Source organism: Tachyglossus aculeatus, chromosome X2 (assembly GCF_015852505.1).
Source record: "Tachyglossus aculeatus isolate mTacAcu1 chromosome X2, mTacAcu1.pri, whole genome shotgun sequence".
Classification (NCBI taxonomy): Eukaryota; Metazoa; Chordata; class Mammalia; order Monotremata; family Tachyglossidae; genus Tachyglossus; species Tachyglossus aculeatus.
The window spans coordinates 24,152,315-24,174,970 of record NC_052100.1 but is presented as its reverse complement, the minus strand read 5'-3'; positions in this window follow the sequence as shown (position 1 = coordinate 24,174,970).

The following is a 22,656-nucleotide window of genomic DNA, read 5'->3' as shown; positions in this document are numbered from 1 at the left end:
AATTCTGAAAACTTTGTCATTATTTCTGCTACCAACTAGATAGAGATATTATGGAGACTTCACTTCAGAATCACTTCACTGGGGAGCTGAAAAGGAAATAAAATTTAAGTTGTATCCGCAAGAGGCACATGAAATGGAATTACACAATGGTTGGAGAGGAAGTGAAGTGATTGAATCAGCTGGCAAGATCTCTCAGAGAGAAGAGCTCAAAGTCTTCTTACCAGGAGCTAAAACATGTGCCTTAGCAGAGGAATGTGGCGCCATGTGAGAGATCGGTGGTAAAAAGAAAGAGGTCTGTGGCCATTTCAAACCCAAGGTGCCAGTTCCAAACTGAATGATTAAAAGGAAATTGTGGGTCAGTGCAATTTTCTGAGGTTGGAATTACTGTGCGAGGGTGTAGAAATGAGGACATTAGTGAGCACGTCAGCCCAAGACAGACTGAGGCTGAGGTTCACATAAGCCCCCTGTGCTATTCGGATATTTCAAAAGTGCTTGACTGAAATAGAGTTAGGCACCCCCTTGTTTTGCACCAATTCATTTATATGAACAAAACCAATGAAACTTTACCTTCAGTTTTTCCAAACTCTTGGTGACTCATAAAGATCCATTTTAAAGGTATGCTGGTGAGAAAGGAATGAATTGCAAAGAGTCAAAGAAAAGCTGGTTCTTTTTCACCCTGCTTCTTAGAAGAGCAAACCAGACAATTATCACCACAAACAAGACAGTTATTCACCTCAGATACTGAATGCCAATCCAACACATTCCTCTAAACAGATTCCATCTCCTGTGGGAGTGAGCCACAGCAGATGCCCCTAGACAATAAATGTGAAGTTCATTCATTCATTCAATTGTATTTATTGAGTGCTTACTGTGTACAGAACATTGTACTAAGTTCTTGAGGAAATACAATATAACAATAAACAGACACATATCCTACCAACAACCAGTTTACATTCTAGAGTCCAGGGCAAAGACAACTGTAGGGACAGCAGAGGTGACAACTTTAGCAGCAATGAAAGTTTGACAACTCTACATATCAAGCTGGAAAGTATTTTTCACCTGTTGAGGTAAAACATCTTTTCAAATTAATAAAACAATAGCAACAAAAACCGACATTTTTCTCTGAACTACCTGAGGCATCAAACAAAAAAAAAATGAGAAGTCAAACCACAAACCATTTCTTCGGTCACACTTGTATCCTTGTTCCTAAAGCCAATTTGAAAAACAGTTGGACAGGGGGCCCCAGAAATAAAAGATCATTAGCCATTAGACATGAATGTGTGATTACTTAGTAATGTAATTGAAAGCATGACTTTAGCACATTGCTGGGTATCTATTGCCCGGTGATTACATCATAAATGATAGAGGGTATTTTGAATCTCTTTTTCTTGGATTCTATATTTATTGCAATGAGAAGTTTTACTTAAAATTCATATTTATTTTTCATTTGATCGCATAGAGATCAGGCAGTAAACTTTCAATGTCAAATCTGCAAGATATAGTCACAAAATGACTTCACCTATCACCAGCCGGAGAAATAGTCTGTTGCTAGCTGTGTGTTCCACAGTATTACCTCACATTTATAAATGCCAGTAGTGTTTCAACCTTGCTTCCCTTCATACTGAATAGGCATACATGATAAAAATTTCAAGATATGCAAGGAATGTCGAAACAACAACCGCCAAACCTCAACTTGTCATGTAAAGACAAACCTTTCATTTTGAGACTTTTACACGAATCAAAATGAATTACTATGAATAAGAGAACCAAATTCTGCTCCATTCTGAGGCTTCACTCAATGGATTAGAACTTATTTTTTGCTGAAATACACTATTGGTTCTTCAAAAACTTCAGATCAGCAGGAAAATAAAGACTCAAACAGGAATATATATATTTTTAAAGAGAAATATTCCAGTAAAATATATACACACACATATATATGCATACATGTATATATGTGTATATATATACATGTATATATACATGTATATATATGTATATATATATATATATATGTGTGTATATATTTTACTGGAATATTTCTCTTTAAAAGCTTGTCTCTGGCTGCTTTCTCCTCATTTCCTGGCTTGAACTGCAGTATCCAATGGTCTGGAGAGACCAGATTAGCTATATTTTAGCTAATTTTAATTATTTTTGGTATACTTCTATAAGCATTGGTAAAAGAGGGCTATTTTCTGCCCACACCCTGCATTTTCACTGTAGAAAACTAAGGCAAGCCTATTAAATGTCTTTTAACCTGTTCAGTTCATGAGAGTGGAAGTATTACAGCCTTCTGGGTTTTGTTACATAATAGTTCCCCTTTATCACATTGAATGGTTTATTAGAACCAACTTGTACAGATGATTTAGCTTTTCCATGGTGAGGCCAAACTCCAGGGCTTCAGTCTCTGTTTGGGGACTCTTGCTGTCATTTTTAATGTTTTAGGGTTTGTTTGTTTGTTGTTAAATGAGCTTTCTTTGGATTTCAGCATTGTTTGCATTATTTATTGTCTGGAGCTTGAAGTGGCGGATTTGGCATGATACACTGTGCTTTTGAATCCTGTGAAACCAGGAGTTAGGTTTTGGCAGTCAAAATCATGGCGACTTCTCAAACCACCACAGACAAACTCCCATGGGTTGGGATCATGTCTAATAACCCTGCTGTATTGTTCTCTCCCAAACACTCAATACAATGCTCCGCACTTGGCAAGTGCTTAATAAATACCACTGATTGATTGATTAATTGACTGATTGGCTGCCGGCCTGGATTTCCCTTCTTCAAGGACATTAAACTTGCCTCTTCAAGGACAATAAACTCATCCAAGGTTCTGAGTTCTGATTTACCATTGCAATGCCTATCACACTTGATGAATGAAGCCCTAACTATGCATCGGCAGCGATCAATCACTAAATCAACCAATCATCTGTAGGAATGCATGGCATCAGAGTTATTATCAATCCTGTGAAAGCGAAGTTAAAAGTAAGGTTGGAAGCAGTGTGAAGTCATGGATAGAGCATGGGCCTCGGAGTCAGAAGGTCATGGATTCATTCATTCATTCATTCAATCGTATTTATTGAGAGCTTACTGTGTGCAGAGCACTGTACTAAGCGCTTGGGAAGTACAGGTTGGCAACATATACCCAACCCAACCCAACATATACCCAACAGCAGGCTCACAGTCTAGAAGGGGGAGACAGACAACAAAACAAAACACATTAACAAAATAAAAGAAATAGAATAAATATGTACAAATGAAATAGAGTAATAAATACGTATAAACATATATACATATATACAGGTATATATACATATGTATAGGTAGTCTAATCCCAGCTCTGCCACTTGTCTGCTGTGTGACCTAAGGCAAGCCACTTCACTTCTCTGTGCCTCATTACCTCGTCTATAAAATGGGGATTGAGACTGAGAGCTTCACATGTTACAGGGACTGTGTCCAGCCCGATTTGTTTGTATCTACCCCTGCACTTAATACAGTGCCTAGCACATAGTAAGCGCTTAATACCACAATTATTATTATTATTATTAATTCATTCATTCAATCGTATTTATTGAGCACTTACTGTGCGCAGAGCACTGTGCTAAGCACTTGAAAAGGAAAGAGCCTGGCTCTGGGAGTCAGTCAACCTGGATCCCATGCCACCAGGGATGCCTGCTGTGACTTTGCCATTAGCCAGGAAGTAGTTTTCTGACAGAAGAAACTTCCACTCCACCGGACAGCCAAGAGAGACCATCAGGAAACCGAGTCTTCCTCCCTCCTGAGTAATGGTGCTTCACTCCAAGCCCTGCCTTGCTTAAGTGGGGCTGGGATGGACTTGCACAATGGCAATATGAGGTCTCCACACATTTTAGAAGGCTACCACAAAGGGCCTGACCAGCAGTAGTAAAGAAGAAGCAGTAGAAGCAGTAGAGAAGCAGCATAGCTCAGTGGAAAGAGCCTGGGCTTTGGAGTCAGAGGTCATGGGTTCAAATTCCGGCTCCGCCAATTGTCAGCAAGTCACTTCACTGGGCCTCAGTTCCCACATCTGTAAAATGGGGATTAAGACTGTGAGCCCCCCATGGAAAAACCTCATCACCTCATAACCTGCCCAGCACTTAGAACAGTGCTTTGCACATATGAGTGCCTAATAAATACCATCATTATCATTATTATTAGTAGTAATAATAACCAATCTATTAACCAAGCAGTGGTACTTCTTCAGTTCTTACTACATGCACAGTACTGTTCCGAGCAGTTAGGAGAGTACAATACAATAGACTTGATAAACACGGTTCCGGCAGACACGTAAGTAAGTTAATTGTTAACAATTAACAATAATGGTTCCATCAACCATTGGTATTTATTGAGCCCTCCTATGTGCAGAGTATAATAAGGACTTGGAAGAATATAGTACAATAGATTTGGTAGATGTAATCCCTGGCCTTACGGAGTTCACAATCTAATGGAGACTGTAAACTCACTGTGGGCAGGACACATGTTTTACCAACTCTGTTGTATTGTACTCTCCCAAGTGCTTAGTACAGTGCTCTGCACATAGTAAACACTCAATAAATGCTATTGATTGATTAATGGGAGAGACAGACCTTAAAACAAATTACTGAGTGAAAATGGCAGAACATAAGGATTTGTACACAGAAATATTAAAATCTAGGACAACCACAAGAGGGATAAGGCACTGTGGTCAGATATGCAGAATAATTGTGGTACTTGTTAAGTGCTCATTACATCTCAAGACTATACTCAGCTCTGGGGTGAATCAGACACAGTCTCTGCCCCACATGGGGCTCACAGTTTGAGTACATGGGAAAACAGGTCTCTTCTACCCATTTTCACAGATGATGAAATGGAGGCACAGAGAAGTAAAGTGACTTGACCAAGATCACATTGCAGGCAAGTGGAAGATCTGGAATTAGAACCCAGGTATCCTGACTCCCAGTGCACTGCTGTTTCCACTAGACCATGGGGCCTAAGACATCATTTTCACCTATTTTTCATATGGAAGGGCAGAGATTACTCCCCAGTGACTCAGATGGTAGGATATGATTTTATACATTAAATGGAAACATAAAATTTTAAATTCTTCCAAATCAACTACACAATCTCTCCTCTCTAAATTTGGTTCCTACCTAGGTAAACCTGCTCTGATTAATTCCAGGCATCTGTAACATAATCCTCATTCTCCACTGTGGCATGTCAGAAAAATGAAGGACTTCAATTTTTTTTTCTTTTTTAACCCAGTCATTCATAATTTAAAATGTAACCTTTTGGTTTACATGATGCCTTCAAGCAGTGACATAGATGTTGACAACATTAATATCACTATTTCTGTCACTAAAATCTATAGCAAATGCATTAGTAGCCACAAACTGGGGTAGTTTTTCAGAGCTTGCTAATTGTACTGCTGCTGAGAACTAAGTTTAGCGGTGTTAATACATAAATATCCAAGGCTGAGAAAGAAACGCAAACCCTGGGAAGATGCGGAAACATATTTATTTCTACCTGTGAATCGGAGCATTTGTGGTTTGCAGTCACATTGGGCTCTCTAGTAAATAAGGCGGTTCTTTGGATTCAAATTTCCCACAGCGGTAGGAGCAAAGAAAGAGTGAGAGAATCAGAGAAACAAAGACAGCACAGTGGACACACAGAGAGTGGGATTGGATTTGCTAAAGTTAAGCCCTAGCATCTCTGGAATTGGGGTTTCATAGAATGTGCCATATTCCAATTATTGGACTGCCAATAAAACTGATACCGCTGGGAAGATATTACAAACTGGAAATGGAAAATAACTATCACTTGAGCATGCAATTTCCTAGAAAATAAGCCAAAAATGGAGACCAAGTAGCCATTTTTGAAAGCAAGCTCACATTGCAGAGGTCATCCAGGCTGGAACCTGAATTGATGCAGGTCTCAAATTTAAGGATGGACGTAGCTACGTTTCAAACTTCCCTGAAGCTGGGCTTTCACTAAGGACTCAGAATCATACTATAGATTCCTTCTCTATCCCTGGGGGTCCCAAAATGCAGATGTCTTGTTCAAAGGTGAGTTGTGTGGAGTGTTCAACTGAGAAATCAAAACCGATTTGGGGACAATTAGCAGAAGCTTGGGAGGGGCTAACAGAGTTCTCTTTAGACCTAACAGAGTTCTCTTTAGCCCCTTAATAAGTGCTAGTGTTCTCTGAATATCCATTTGAACATAATTCCATAGTAAATCGGGTTGGAAATCCTCCTAAACTTCGCAGTTAAACTACTGTTGCTGAATCCTAAAAAGAAATGGCTGGTTACCAGCTGGGGAAACATTGATTTTTCTACTTCACAGAAGATCCAAGGACCTGGGTTCTAACCTACTCTGCCATTTGCCTGCTATATGACTTTGAGCAAGTCACTTAATTCTCTGTGCCTCATATTCCGCATTTGTATTATGGGGATTCAATACCCACTCTCCTTCTTATTTAGACCTTGAGCCCCACGCTAGACAGGGACCATTTCTTACTTGATATCTTCTATCTACTCTGGTGTTTAGTGCAGTGCCTTGCACCTAGGAAGTGCTTAACAAATGCCGCAATTATTTGCAAAGAACAGATCCTCCCAAACACCAGTATTTTTCCTAAAGAAAGTAGGCAAAATACAGTGTAGACAAACAATAGCATAGATCACAAAGGCCGTAATCTGAGACCTGACCCTGATTTAGTTGCTTTTGGCTTAAAGTGTCACAGGACACAATGAGGTTTTTGTTTAATAAAATTGATTGCTATACCTTGATTAGCACCATAAAATTACTTCTTAATTCTTAAGTGAAAGAGTGTTAAAGTATAGTTTCCCTTTAGAAAAAAATGTAGTGTACATGGATGCATCCCAAGATGCATTCCAAAAATTGACCAAAACAAGATTTTAGAATAATGGTAAAAGGCAGTAAATATAGTTAAATGATTAAATTGCAGTGTAAATATATTAATAATCATTTTGAATTCACTTTTTATGTATCTAGGTATACACAGTATTTTTAAAGCGATATCTTTCCCATCTTATTCAGAAAAAAAATATATACAGAGGAGAGCTATCTAGGCAAAATAGATCTTTTATTATTTATGCTAAATTAAAAAGTGTTATAACCACTCTATTCTAATCATTCAAAGTACTTCCACAGAAAGGGACTTTTTTAAGCAAAGGAAGCAGTATTAGTAATAGCGGTATGTATTAATCCACAAATTAAACAAGCAGCTCTGCAGCTTTATCACCAAGAGTAAATAATACCATCATTAAAATTAAATAGCACTATTGCAAAAGAACACTAAGAAGAGTGTAAAAACTGAGGCTTGCTATATCTATATTTTTTCATCACAGTTATTAATGAGGCCTCTATATTGTAGACCCACAGTTACTCTCATGCACATAAATAACATAATAATGAGAATGTCTCTAAAGTACCAGGGAAATCCTGACACTTATGCTACTCTTTAAACTATGGCAGAGTGGATGTTGGCTGCCAGCCAAAGACAAAATAAAAAAAATCAAAAGAGCAAAGGGGATTCTGGAGATTGTCATATGACAGGGGGTATACTTAGGATTTATTTCCCTACTTTCCAAAGGGAAGAGGCTTTTTACAGTATAATTGAATCATGTCTGGCAGTCAATCAAAAAGACAAACACAGATTACTCTGAGAAACCATTTATTTGGGCAGAACTATTTTACCCTGCCCTGTTAAAGTGTTTGTGTAGTAATCTCTTTGGTGGCAGGAGGGTGGGGGAGGGCTTTATGGTTATCTAAAGATGTTGCTAATGCAGGTTAAATGCTTTTTTCTTAATACTTCGGAAGTTTAACTTTAATGTGTAGCATTATTACTTTGTAAAAGGGAAATGAAATGTAAAGCAGGAAAATATAATGGCGTCTGGTGTATTGAATAAAGGTCAAAATGAGAGAATCATGGACCAGAGTTGTCAGTGATGTTACATCTGTGTGTATTTGTTTAACCAAAGAGATGTGTGGATAGTCAACGAATTAGTTATGGACATGTCACTCTGTGTACTGTTTACAATGCTTGATCCTTTTCAGAATCTTCGGGATTCCATACATACAACATTTCACAAGTGAAAATCTCTTATTTTGAACTGCAGCGTCTGGAAGACATAATACTGAGATTCAGACATAAATCCTATTAATATTAGTTCAGTGGGTCAATCTGAAAATTGATTTCATCGAAATATTTTTTGTTTAATCTAATTAATGAACAAGTGAAGTCAAAAGTATTTAATCATTTATGTATATGCAGCCAAAGAACAGCACGTTTATACCAATCAATCAGTGGTATTCATTGAATGCTTAAGATGTGCACAGCAGAGATCTTTGTGCTCAGGAGAGTACAATGCAAAAGAGTTGGTATTTTACCCTCAAAGAGCTTACAATCTGGTGAGGGATTCTGACATTAAAATGAATTACCCGATAGAGGAAGCAGTAGACTATGAAGATTTTTACCATAGGTACGATAGTGATGTAGGTGGAGTGAGTATCAACGTGGATAAAGCACAGGCCTGGAAGTCAAAGGAACCCGGGTTCATTCATTCATTCAGTCGTATTTGTTGAGTGCTTACTGTGTGCAGAGCACTGTTCTAAGTGCTCGGAAAATACAATTCAGCAACAAACAGAGACAATCCCTGCCCACAACGGGCTCACAGTCTAGAAGGGGAAAAACAAGAATCAAAACAAGTAAACAGGCATCAATAGCATCAATATAAATAAATATAATTATAGATCTATACACATCATAAATATAAATAGAATTATAAATATGTACATATAGACAAAAGTACATATATACACAAGCACTGTGAGGTGGGGTAGAGCAAAGGGAATGAGTCGGGGCGATGGAGAGGGGAGGAGGAGTGGAGGAAAAGGGGGGCTTAGTCTATGCTTGTCTAAACTGATACCCACATATTCTTCCCGTAGCTTTGTACAATATATGTGGCTAATAAATGCATTGATATTGTGAATCAGCAAATGGCTGATTCTTCTATTACATTTTATTCACTTTTGCAGGTTTTTTCCTCAATTAATAATAATGGTAATAACAGTGGTATTTGTTAAGCACTTACTATGTACCGAGTACTGTAATAATAATAATAATTATGATGGCATTTGTTAAGTGCTTACTAATAGCAAAGCACTGTTCTAAGCTCTGGGGAGAATAAAAGGTGATTCATTCATTCATTCATTCAATCATATTTATTGAGCACTTACTGTGTGCAGAGCACTGTACTAAGCACTTGGGAAGTACAAGTTTGCAACATATAGAGACGGTCCCTACCCAACAGCGGACTCACAGTCTAGAAGGGGGAGACAGACAACAAAACAAAACATATAAACCAAATAAAATAAATAGAATAATTATGTACAAGTAAAATAAATAAATAAATAGAGTAATAAATATGTACAAACATATATACATATATACAGGTTCTGTGCAGAGGGGAAGGAGGTAAGGCAGGGGGAATGGGGAGGGGGGAGTAGGGGGAGACGAAGGAGGGGGATCAGTCTGGGATCAGGTGATCAGGTTGTCTCACGTGGGGTTCACAATCTTAATCCCTATTTTACAGATGAGGTAACTGAGGCACAGAGAAGTTAAGTGACTTGCCCAAAGTCACACAGCTGACAAGTGGCGGCACCGGGATTTGAACCCATGACTTCTCACTCCCAAGCCCATGTTCTTTCCACTGAGCCACGCTGCTGTACTAAGCCCTGGGGTGGATACAAGCAAATCAGATTGGACACAGTCCCAGTCCCACATAGGGCTCACAGTCGCAATCCCCATTTTACAGATCAGGTAACAGAGGCACAGAGAAGTGAAATGACTTACCCAAGGTCACATAGCAGACATGTGGCAGATCAGGGATTAGAATCCATGACCTTCTGACTCCCAGGTCAATGCTCTAGCCACTACACCATGCTGCTTCTCAATTGTATTTCTTTTACTTCCTAGATGCATAAAGAACAACTGAAAGGAAAATGTTTACTTTTTTTAAAATGACTGTTGCATTAGAGGTATTTTCATAAAAAGTAATGCAGCTTTCGAAAGAAATATAAAAAGATGAGGAAATTCAGAAACACAATAATGATGCAAACAGACGACGCACCAACCCTTTTATCAGAAAAGCCTAAAGTTTTTCTCATTAACAAGTATTAATGCAAGGTGAAAAGATTGGACTCTCACAATGGCCTAGATGCCATTCAGAACATTTCAAGAAACGCTAAACTCAAGGAGCTTCATTTTCAGTATTACTTTCTAAACCTCACAATATCTTGGTGAGGTAAGTGTGGTGCCTTGGAGCGATTATCTATAGTTATAAATGGAGAAAACTGTAGAAGAAAAAGGTTAATTCTCCACATGGGCCATTTATTGTTTTCCTTTGTTTAGTCTCACAGCCAATTTTCAATCCATCAACAGCGCCCATAGCTTAAGCAATATAAAATGTTCTCCAAATAAATTTTCACTAGACACTGATTCACTGAAATCATACCAAGTAAATTTACAATTTTTGAAAGCCCTTTTAAGAAACTTGCTCCTCTTTTGTCCAGTGTTTATCTTGCTAGAGCCTTGCATTTTATTTCTCCCTCAATAGTCTATTCACTATATTTGCTAACGGCCCTTTTAAGATTGGTAAATAAACATCTACTGACTTCCTTTAAACTTATTTAGAAAATAAGCTGCAAACCTTTTGGTATCTTTCCAACTGTACATTAGTTGTGAAAAACCTAGAGGCCTAAACGAATTTACATGAGGTGCTTGAAATATGGGTCAGCAAATTTGCTTGCATTTTCATTTTTTAAACCAAACTCTTGACAAACACGAGACAGACTTAGGATCTCAAAGATTTTGATGCTATAGGGTCAGGCTGTTCTTTCAGCACTGTACCCACAGGTGTGGGAGGCATATCAATCTTCCTGAAGTGAGAATCAGAAGGAGATTAGGTGGCATGGAAACAGGACACTCCTTGTGGGAAGGGAACATCTCAATTCCTTATTCTGAACTTCCCTAGCTCTTAGTACAGTGAACTGCACCAAGTAGGTACTCAATAGATGCTAATACTACTGCTGCTACTAAGACTACTACTTACTATTTCTATTATGTGATGACAGATATAGCCCTTCCTAAATTACAGGGGTGGCTATTTGCTCACTGACAATGTTTATTGTACCTACTCGCATAATTGCCACACTCTTAAAACAATTTTTGTTACACTGAAGTGCTAGTAAATAAAATGTGTTAGGTTAATGGAAAGCATTATTTATGGTAGACCTACATTACATTCTAATATATCGAGCAGCTAAAGAGGAAGAAATTATTGCATTTTGAATGTTTTACACATCAAGAGTCATATATATTTGGGTCAAATATTTATATATATATATATATATATATATATATACACATTTATACACATTATAAATAAATGTATATATATATATATATATATATACATATATATATATATATATATAATATCATATATCATATCCCCCTGTAGACTTTAAGTCCATTATGGGCAGGGAAGATTTCTACCAACTTTGTTGTATTGTACCCTCAGCACTTAGTACAGTGCTCTGCACGATGTAAGCCCTCCATAAATCCCACTGATTGATATATATATATATATATATTCATATATATGCATATGATGTCACTGAATTGACTATCCCAAATCTGCATGCTGTACATATTGACTGTAGACCTGATTTATTTGAATTAGACAGGAATTTCCTGGAGAACAAAGGGAGTGTTCTTGTCTCTTACTATTCTGTAACCCCTGCCAATCAATACATGTTCATTGAATTGATTTGTGCCCAACCCAATGATCTTGTGTCTACCCCAAAGCTTAGTACAATGCCTGGCAAATAGTAAGCGCTTAACAAATGTCACAGTAATTTGTTGAAAAATTACAACCCTATCCATTTGAGTGTATAGCAGATGCTGCAACTTGGACAAATTCTAAGACTTTTGAGCCCAGTGGTAACATTCAAGGATGAAATTCCCAACATATATTGGGCCTTCCCCTACTACCACCTGGGGATGTCTTGATAAAGTGGCACTCCTTCAAGGCAGACCAGAAGGATTTAACATAGCAACAAGCCAACATGTAGTTTGGTTATCATCCCACAACAGGCTTCACTCAGAGCTTGCAATCAGCAGGACTCTTGCAAAGGCAAATAACCTAGAAGGGATTATCACTGCTTAGAAGTGAAGTTATGTAAAACAAACTCTTTCTGTGTTAGCACTTCAAGTCACTTGACTGCACCTGGATGGCGCAGAAAGCCAGTGAAACTGATTGGAATTTTACTAGTTTCCCCTCTCTAGTAAAAGCTGTTTATGTTGTACAGCATTTTCTCTTCCCAGGTTTAGTCTCCTTCCTTGCAGGTAAATGCAGATAGGAGTAAGTAATGAGAAAGAATAAGGAAATGAGCAGCCAAGAAAGCAGTGCCAACTTTCTAAATCGTATCCAGGACTTTGGGGCACCCTCTTGAAATTAAGTAAATAGTCTCACCAAATCGATCATCAAAGCCAAAGATATTTACTCTTGTGCAACTGGGCCTTAACCCTGTCAAACAGCATGCAAATAAAATTTGACAACTTCTATGTCCATTTATTTTAAATGTCGGATTAAGTAAGTGTCCAAACTGAACACCTCACCTTTTCCTTCCAAATCCTCTCTGCCTGAATTTAACATCTCTGTTGACAACACCACCACCCAACCCATCTCTCAAGCCCACAACCTTGGCATTACCTTTGACTTCTCCCTGTCTTTCAATCCCTATATTCAACCTACTGGTAATAAGTGTCCGTTCTTCCTCCACGATATCTCAGGAATTCATTCCTTTCTCTCCATCTAAAATGCCCCTACTCTGATCTGGGGTGGATTTGGGGAGTGGATGAATTATCCAAGGGAGTGGGAGTAAATGGAAAACAGAAAGGAGACTCAGAACTAAGCCTTGAGGGGACCTCCCCCATAGTTAGGGGGTGGGGAGCAGAGAAAGAGGCAGTAAAAGAGACTGAAAAGGAGTAGCTGAGAGTTGGAAGAAAATCAGGAGTGAACACTCATAGAAACCATGGTAAAATAGTGTTTCCAGGACAAAAGGAATGGTCATAGGGTCAAAAGTCACCTGAGAGATAAGTGATAATTTGGACAAAGTATAGTCTGTTAGATTTTGTGATGAGGAATTTGTTGGTGTCCGTGGGGAGAGCTGTTTCAGTGGAGTGGAAAAGGTGGAAGACAGATCATAGAGAGTGAGTGAGGGAATTAGGGAAAAGGAAGTCAAGATAGCCAATGTAAATTAAACATCTGAGGAATTTGGACTAGGTTTGTAGGAGGGCGATGGGTGAAAGCTGGATGGGGCAGTGGGGTAGAGAAGGTTTTTAGGATAGGGAAGATATGGGCATATTTGAGGGCAGGGGCAAAGGAAGATCAGAATGAGTAGTTGAAGATGGTGGTCAGGGAAGGAAGAAGGAGTGGTGCAAGTTTTCATAAGAAGGGATGAGGTTGGAAGTGCAGGTGGAGGGGATAGATTTCCAAAGCAGACAGTTGGAAAGGCAGATGGTAAGGAAGAGAGAGGGGTGGGGGTAATAGGAAGATGGGGAGGTGAGGGAGAGATTTGAGAACCTCCTCCTGGCCTGGAGGTTCAAATTTTTCTACAAAGCAGTTGGTAAGATCATCAGGGATGAGAGAAAGGGGAGGCAGGGACACTGAGGATTTGAAGAGGAAGTTAAAAGGCTGGAGTAGTTCGTATGGGTAGCGGGCCTGAGAATCAATAATGGGGGAGAGTGCAGAGTTACAGCAGGCAAGGATGAATTAGAGGTGGACAAAGTCAGCCTGGTGCCTGAATTTCTACACAAAGCACTCTAGAGAAAAGTGAACTGCGGAGAACATCAGTGCTAGGGGGTGTGGTGGGAGGGATAGTTATATCCATTATGTTTCACCTTGGATTGGTCATCTAAATGGTCTGAATAGAGTTAGATCCTCCAAAATAGAGAATGGATGGATCAGTTTTCTATCAACTGCCTCTCTGATTTTCCACAACTCCACTGAGCAAGTAATGAGGTCAAGTCATTGCATCAGTCAGGTGATGGGAGATTGACAACAAGGAGAAGTAGTGTGGCCTAGTGGAAAGAGCCCTGGCTTGGAAGTCTGAGGACCTGGGTTCTAACCTTGTCTGCTCCGTGACCTTGGGCAAATCACTTTAACTCTCTGTGTCTCAATTACCTCATCAGTAAAATGAGGATTAAAACCGAGAGCCCCATGTAGGACACAGACTGTGTCCTACCTGACTAGCTTGTATCTACCCCAGCACTTAGTACAGTGCCTGATTTAGTAAGCACTTAACAAATATCACAAAATTAAAAAAGACCATCGAATGGAGGTAGCCTCTTCAAGTCACCAGCAAATACAGAGAGCACTGGGATCAGCCATGCAATTGCTATGGCCAATGTGTTCTATAGCTGCCGAAACCAATATTAATGTCCCATTAATAAGATAGAGCCATCTCCGCTAATTATTTTCAGGCTGTATAGGCTATTCCGAGAATACAATTACTGACTACATTCTTTGATTTTTACGCTATCTTCTGCGTTCACTGAATAATTTCAATCCAGCTCTGATTATCTCGTGGCAGTGCTCTGCACATAGTAAGTATGCAATAAACATCATTAATTGATTAATTGATGATGTACCCCAGTGCGTAATGGACATTTGGCCTCAATGAATATTGTAACTAGGTTGCTGCAATACATAAGAAGTTTAAGGTTATTTTATTGATCATGCATTCCACAGGCACATGAAGAAAATGCCATGCATACTTTGTGTGAGATACGCACAAATATATCTGTTAGTGGTGAATATCTATTTTGCTTGAAAAATGTCACATTAGTTAGCATTAGACAAATTCCACGCACAGGTATCATTAACTACCACAGTCTCATTTTTCTTTCAACAGATGCCAAGAATTAACATCCTCATACCTTCTAAAGATCCTTTCACTTTGAATAAAAATAAACCCGAATTTAGGGATCTGTCATTTAAGCAGGTGATGTTTACCAACTGAAAGAGAGGAATTTCCTAGCAGCCAAGAAGCTTAGTAAACACAATTTTCTTTAAAGATAAAGCCTTAAGGCACCTTTTCCTCTTTTTTCCTTTTGGATTCAGTGGATTTGAAATGTGCTTTCTGTTACTTAGGTGACTCTGTGGGACTCTTTTGGGACCCTGCCTCCTGAACTGTGTAGTAAACTTGCCTAGCCATAAATAATAATTAAGACAGAGAAACAGTCATTTCCCTGGCATACCCAGTGTCAAATGGAAGGAGAAAAAGACAGAGACAGAGAAATCCAAGTAGTGTGGTAAGTGGGGAGGAAGGGTGGAAGAGAGAATTTTCAATCTGGTCCAGGAGGGTAAAGTACATGTAACGGGAGCCAAGAATAACATTGTGTCTGCTGCAAGTGGTAATGATGTGTCTTGCACGTGGGGATTTCTTCTTCCTCAATGGATTGTGATTACCACACACCGGTGAGTGCCTTTCCCCCCAAAGTCAGGGCAACAAGTTCTAATTAGTATATCCAGGGCTCTGCTTGAAGTCCAGAATCTGAAGATGAGACGAAGCAGCCACGGCCAGTGTGCTGAGCATTTTGGAGTCTGGTCAGCAGCAGAAGAAATGGCTAATAGCACAGCCCTAATATGGATTCCCACTGCTACCCCCCACCCCCCGGACAAATAAATAACAAAAAAACCCACTCCTGTGCCGAAAAGGCATTAAAGGTCTGGACCCACCTTCAGAATTGCACTCTCTCCTGAATCTACCTGGCAAAGTCCCTTCTGGGCATACTCTTAGACCAGCAAACCTGAGAAGGCAGACAGTTTTAAATGATTAACTCCTCTGGGCCACATTACTTAATTATACAGTACATCCAGGGATAGGCACATAGATCTTTTATGGTAAATGATATGACTGTCTTAAAAACTCATTAATATGTCATTAACCAAGCAGACATTTACTAATTAAACAATTAGCCCCTCTCTTCTATTCCTTTGTTCCTCCCAAAGATGCTCAGTTAGCCAGATCCCCAACTTTGCAGGAAGGGGGAGGGGGTTCCCCCTTTTCCCAGATAAAAACACCAACAAAACTAACTGGAACTAAATTATGTTTCCTATATTTTTCACACACTAAGCAGCAAAGGAAATCAAATAAAGAGTTTCCATAAAGTAAGTCACTGTGCATGTTTGCCTATTTCCAGCGTGTTTGCTCTCTGGGGTTCATGACAGATTAAGTAACTGCGGAATGGCATCTAACCTCCATCTTAACCCGCATAAACATGAAACCCACAAAAACCCCACAAACACCAATTAAACAAATACAAACATGCAAGGATTAAGGACATGAAACAGATCCTTCTGAGTCACCCTATGAAGCAAAACACTGAAGAAAAGCACAGCATTCTGGTCTTGGAAACAAAAGATTTTAAATAATTTTATTTCTGCTGTTTTCTGCTGGTAAATTTAGCTTGCTCCTGTTCAATGAGGTTTAAGTGTGTTCATCTTTCTCTGAACTACATTTTACCTCACACATCGAAATCAAATAGCCAGTAGTTTTCAGAAAAACTTCACCTTGTAATCAAAAAGAAAACTTGAAATACATCTCAAATTAGCAATAAACATCAGTGAGAAACTTTGTTCACCCCAACACAGCTACTAAGGGTGGGACATGTAAGAAGGATGAATGATAGCAGGACATCCAAACAACGGCTGTAGAGTGAACTAAAACTGGGAAAGACCAAGAAATAAAGGAGAGGGTACAGAGAAGCAAAGCCTCCTACAACACTGCATCCCAGTTGAAATTAATCAATCGATGGAATTTATTGAGTGCTTACTATGTGCAAGGTACTGTACTAAGCACCGGGGAGAATACAGTATAATATAATTTAGCAGCCCTTAATGAGCTTACAACCTGGGAGTCATTTGACAGCTCAATTGGGAGCTGATTACTCCCAATCACTGCTACCACAAAAGGAGTGGTTCTTTAAGAGCATGAATTAGAGACAAGTTGGCAAAAAAGAAAACAGCCCAAAAAGCTGCCAAAGTTAAACATGACAACCAACAGATTTTTATTGTGCAACGGGTGAGTCCTCCTCTGCCTTTTCAATCAACTTACTTATTGAGTATTTGTGTGCAGAGCACTATACTAGATGCCTGAGAATGTAAAATACAATTGAGTTAGTAGACACCATCCCTGCCCACGAGGCGCTTACACTCTTTTCAGCCACACAAGTACTCACGGGGGAATTTCACTGTCATTAGCGTCTTCTTCTAGTACAAAGAATTGCTATATATATATATGCGATTGTATATTATATGTGTATCAGTGAGTGGTTCTTGGAATGAAGTGTATGTGAAAATTCCTTTGACATTCTTATTTAGCTACTGTACACCAGCTTTATTTACTTTCATCAAATCAAATATCAGGTTACCTGAATCTCTCTGCTAGCCAATTGTACTTACGTTTGATGTACCTAAAAGAGAACATCAACCATCTGAAATGACCAGGGACATCTAAGACGTTCTATTGCATACTGAAGGCCCCCAACAACAGTAAAAGTACAACACGGCCCAAGGAGGAACAAAACAGAGGGAAACTGTTCCACAGCAGCTCCTTAAATAACCAAGGCTAGTTTCCCCCAGACTTCTCTGAGAACTTTCAAATCCTCATTACCAGTAAATGGGAAAAGGAGGACTGATGGAGAATACACAATACCCTCATTTTATGAGTATTATAATAACAATAATGGCAGTATTTACAGGGATTGTGTCCAACTTGATTCGCTTGTATCCACCCCAGCACTTAGTACAGTGCCTGGCACATAGTAAGACCTTAACAAATACTACAATTATCATTAATCAATCAATCAATTGTATTTATTGAGTGCTTACTATGTGCAGAGCACTGTACTAAGCGCTTGGGAAGTACAAATTGGCAACACATAGAGACAGTCCCTACCCAACAGTGGGCTCACAGTCTAAAAGGGGGAGACAGAGAACAGAACCAAACATACCAACAAAATAAAATAAATAGGATAGAAATGTACAAGTAAAATAAATAAATAAATAAATAAATAGAGTAATAAATATGTACAACCATATATACATGTATACAGGTGCTGTGGGGAAGGGAAGGAGGTAAGATGGGGGGGATGGAGACGGGGACGAGGGGGAGAGGAAGGAAGGGGCTCAGTCTGGGAAGGCCTCCTGGAGGAGGTGAGCTCTCAGTAGGGCCTTGAAGGGAGGAAGAGAGCTAGCTTGGCAGAGGGGCAGAGGGAGGGCATTCCAGGCCCGGGGGATGACGTGGGCCGGGGGTCGACGGCGGGACAGGCGAGAACGAGGTACAGTGAGGAGATTAGCGGTGGAGGAGCGGAGGTTGCGGGCTGGGCAGTAGAAGGAGAGAAGGGAGGTGAGGTAGGAGGGGGCGAGGTGATGGAGAGCCTTGAAGCCCAGGGTGAGGAGTTTCTGCCTGATGCGCAGATTGATTGGTAGCCACTGGAGATTTTTGAGGAGGGGAGTAATATGCCCAGAGCGTTTCTGGACAAAGATAATCCGGGCAGCAGCATGAAGTATGGATTGAAGTGGAGAGAGACACGAGGATGGGAGATCAGAGAGAAGGCTGGTGCAGTAGTCCAGACGGGATAGGATGAGAGCTTGAATGAGCAGGGTAGCGGTTTGGATGGAGAGGAAAGGGCGGATCTTGGCAATGTTGCGGAGCTGAGACCGGCAGGTTTTGGTGACGGCTTGGATGTGAGGGGTGAATGAGAGAGCGGAGTCGAGGATGACACCAAGGTTGCGGGCTTGTGAGACGGGAAGGATGGTAGTGCCGTCAACAGAGATGGGAAAGTCAGGGAGAGGACAAGGTTTGGGAGGGAAGACAAGGAGCTCAGTCTTCAACATGTTGAGCTTTAGGTGGCGGGCGGACATCCAGATGGAGATGTCCTGAAGGCAGGAGGAGATGCGAGCCTGGAGGGAGGGGGAGAGAGCAGGGGCAGAGATGTAAATCTGGGTGTCATCAGCGTAGAGATGATAGTTGAAGCCGTGGGAGCGAATGAGGTCACCAAGGGAGGGAGTGTAGATTGAGAACAGAAGGGGACCAAGCACTGAACCTTGGGGAACCCCCACAGTAAGAGGATGGGAGGGGGAGGAGGAGCCTGCAAAAGAGACTGAGAAAGAACAACCAGAGAGATAAGAGGAGAACCAGGAGAGGACGGAGTCTGTGAAGCCAAGGTCAGATAGCGTGTTGAGGAGAAGGGGGTGGTCCACAGTGTCAAAGGCAGCTGAGAGGTCCAGGAGGATTAGGACAGAATATGAGCCGTTGGATTTGGCAAGCAGGAGGTCATTGGTGACCTTTGAGAGGGCAGTTTCCATGGAATGAAGGGGACGGAAGCCCGACTGGAGGGGGTCGAGGAGAGAGTTGTTGTTGAGGAATTCTAGGCAGCGTGTGTAGACAACTCGTTCAAGGAGTTTGGAAAGGAATGGTAGGAGGGATATGGGACGATAACTAGAAGGTGAGGTGGGGTCAAGAGAGGGTTTTTTTAGGATGGGAGAGACATGGGCATGTTTGAAGGCAGAGGGGAAGGAACCAGTGGAGAGTGAGTGGTTGAAGATGGAAGTTAAGGAGGGGAGAAGGGATGGAGCGAGAGATTTCATAAGATGAGAGGGAATGGGGTCAGAAGCACAGGTGGCCGGAGTAGCACTTGAGAGGAGGGAGGAGAGTTCCTCGGAGGATACCGCTGGGAAGGATGGGAGAGTAGCAGAGAGTGTTGAGAGCCGGGGGGATAACCACTTACTCTGTGTCAGAGCACTGTACTAAACCCTGGGTCAGATACATTCCCAGTCCCTCATTGGGTCTGCAGTTTAAATGGGATGGAGAATCGGTATTGAATTCCCATTTTACATAAGAAGAAACTGAAACCTAGAGAAATTAAGTGACTTGTCCACAGTCACATGGCAAGCAAGTGGCAGAGCTGGGCTTAGAACTCAGGTCCTCTGATTCCCAGGCCCATGCTCTTTCGAAAAGACACCCCTGGGTAGGAGAAATGGAATCAATCAATCGTACTCATTGAATGCTTACTGTGTGCTGAGCACTGTACTAAGCACTTGGAGGAGTACTTTATAGAGTTGGTAGATGTGTTCCCTGCCCATAATGAGCTCGCAGTCTAGAGGGGGAGAAGGACATTAATATAAATAAATAAAGTATAGATATGTACTAAGTAATAAGTATATTAATAGTAATAAGTATGGGGCCGAGGGAGGGGTGAAAAAAGGGAGTAAATCCAGGTGCCAGGATGATGCAGAAGGGAGTGGGAGAAGAGGAAATGAGGAGAGGCTTAGTCAAGGAAGAAGGCCTCTTGGAGTTGTGACTTCAATAAGCCTTTGAAGATGGAGAGAGTAAATGTCTGTTGGATATGAAGAGGGAGGGTGTTCTAGGCCACAGGAAGGACATGGGCGAGTGGTCACTGGCAAGATAGATGAGCCCAAAGTTCAGTGAGTTGGTTGGCATCAGAGGAGTGAAGGGTGCAGGCTGAGTAATAGTAAGAAATGAGAGAGGTAAGGTAGGAGGCAGCAAGGTGATTGAGTGATTTAAAGCCTATAGAAAGGAGTTTCTGTTGGATGTGGAGTTGGATGGGAAACCACTGGAGATTCTTGAGAAGTGGGGAAACATGGACTGAACATTACTGTAGAAAAATAATCTGGGCAGCAGAGTGAAGTGTGGACTGGAGTGGGGAAATACTGGAGGCAGGGAGGGCAGAAAGGAGGCTGATACAGTAACCAAGGAGGGATAGGATAAATACTTTGATTAACATATCAGCAGTTCAGATGGTGAGGAAAGGATAGATTTTAGTGATATTATGAAAGTTGAACTGACAGGATTTAGTGACAGATTGAATATGTGGGTTGAATGAGAGAGTTTCTGGGTTCTAATCCTGGTTCCACCACTTGTTGGCTGTGAGACCTTGGGAAAGTCACTCAACTTCTCCGTTCCTCAGTTACCTCATCTATAAAGTGGGGATTGATGCTGTGAGCCCCATATGGGACATGGGCTGTATCCAACCTGATTAGCTTGTATCTCCTCCAGCACTTAGACCAGTGCTTGACACATAGTAAGCATTTAACAAATACCATTATTGATATTATTAGAATATATATAATATTAGTAATAATAATAATAATAAGATGAGTCAAGGATACTCCAAGGGCTTGTGAGACAGGAAGGATAGTGGTGCTGTCTATAGTGACAGGAAAATCAAAGGGAGGACAGGGTTTGGGTGGGAAGATAAGGAGTTCTGTTTTGGATATGTTAAGTTTGAGGTTTTGGTGGGACAATCCAAGTAGAGATTTCTCTAAGGCAGGAGGAAATATGAGACTGTAGAGAAGGACAGTGATCGGGGCTAGAGATGTAGATTTGGGAATCATCTGCATAGAGATGGTGGTTGAATCCACGGGAGCAAATGAGCCCTCCAAAGGAGTGGGTTTATATGGAGACTATAAACGGACCCAGAACTGAATCTTGAGGGACTCCCATAGTTAGGGGATGGAGGCAGAGGAGGAGCCCATGAAAGAGGCTGAGAATGAATGGCCAGAGAGATAGGAGGGGAACCAGGAGAAGACAGTGTCAGCAAGCCAAAGTTGGATAATGTATCCAGGAGAAGGGGTTTGCCGACAGGGTGGAAGGCAGCTGAGAGATGGAGGAGGATTAGGGTGGAGTAAAATCCATTGGATCTGGCAAGAAGGAGATCATTGGTGATCTTTGAGAGGGTGGTTTCTGTGGAGTGAAGGGGACAGAAGCCAGATTGGAGGGGGTTGAGGGGAGAATTGGAAGACAGGAACTAGACAACAGAACCAGTGGGGATTTTGTCCTTTTGTCTGCATGCTACCAAACCGCATACATCTCGTTCACAGGGTCATTCCCGCATTCTCACTTCTCATTCTCACCGCTCTTATTGCCTGGATTTCTGCACTGGCCCATTTACACTCAGTTGTGTTTCAAAGCTAAATCCCAGAGTCTGGTTTATCCATTCTGACCTTTTCATGATGTATTTCAAAATATCAGAAGATCTAAAGAAGAAACAAATCAAATGGATTTTATTACCGTGCGACCTACAACAGTGAATCTCCAGGCAGCTGGGTTTATAGCCATGTAAATCTGAAAGTCCCAATACAATGCAATGTGCAAATTGTCATTCCAAACACAGAGAGTCTTCTACTGCCTAAGAATTTTATTCTACGGAATTGCAACATCCTCGTAAGATGGTTCCACTTTATTTAGGGATAAAGAGGTAATGTGGTGGAATGCGCTTCAAAGACACTAAAACTAAATGGATCTTGGGGGTGGAATTTTTGAGGGTTACAAGTCCCTTGCTTATAGGCCATAGAGTGGGAGACTCGTAGAGCTGAAGGTACTCCATCATTGAAAATGAAGCATTTTTTTAAAGTGCACAACTGTTTAATATGTAATGGGGCCATGTACGTTCCCCCACCCAAACTTCCCCCATTTCTGCTCATCATGAGCATCCGATTTCCTCCCTTCCTCCCCTGCTCCCCCGCTCCCCACCACTTGTTCTAAGTAGTTGCC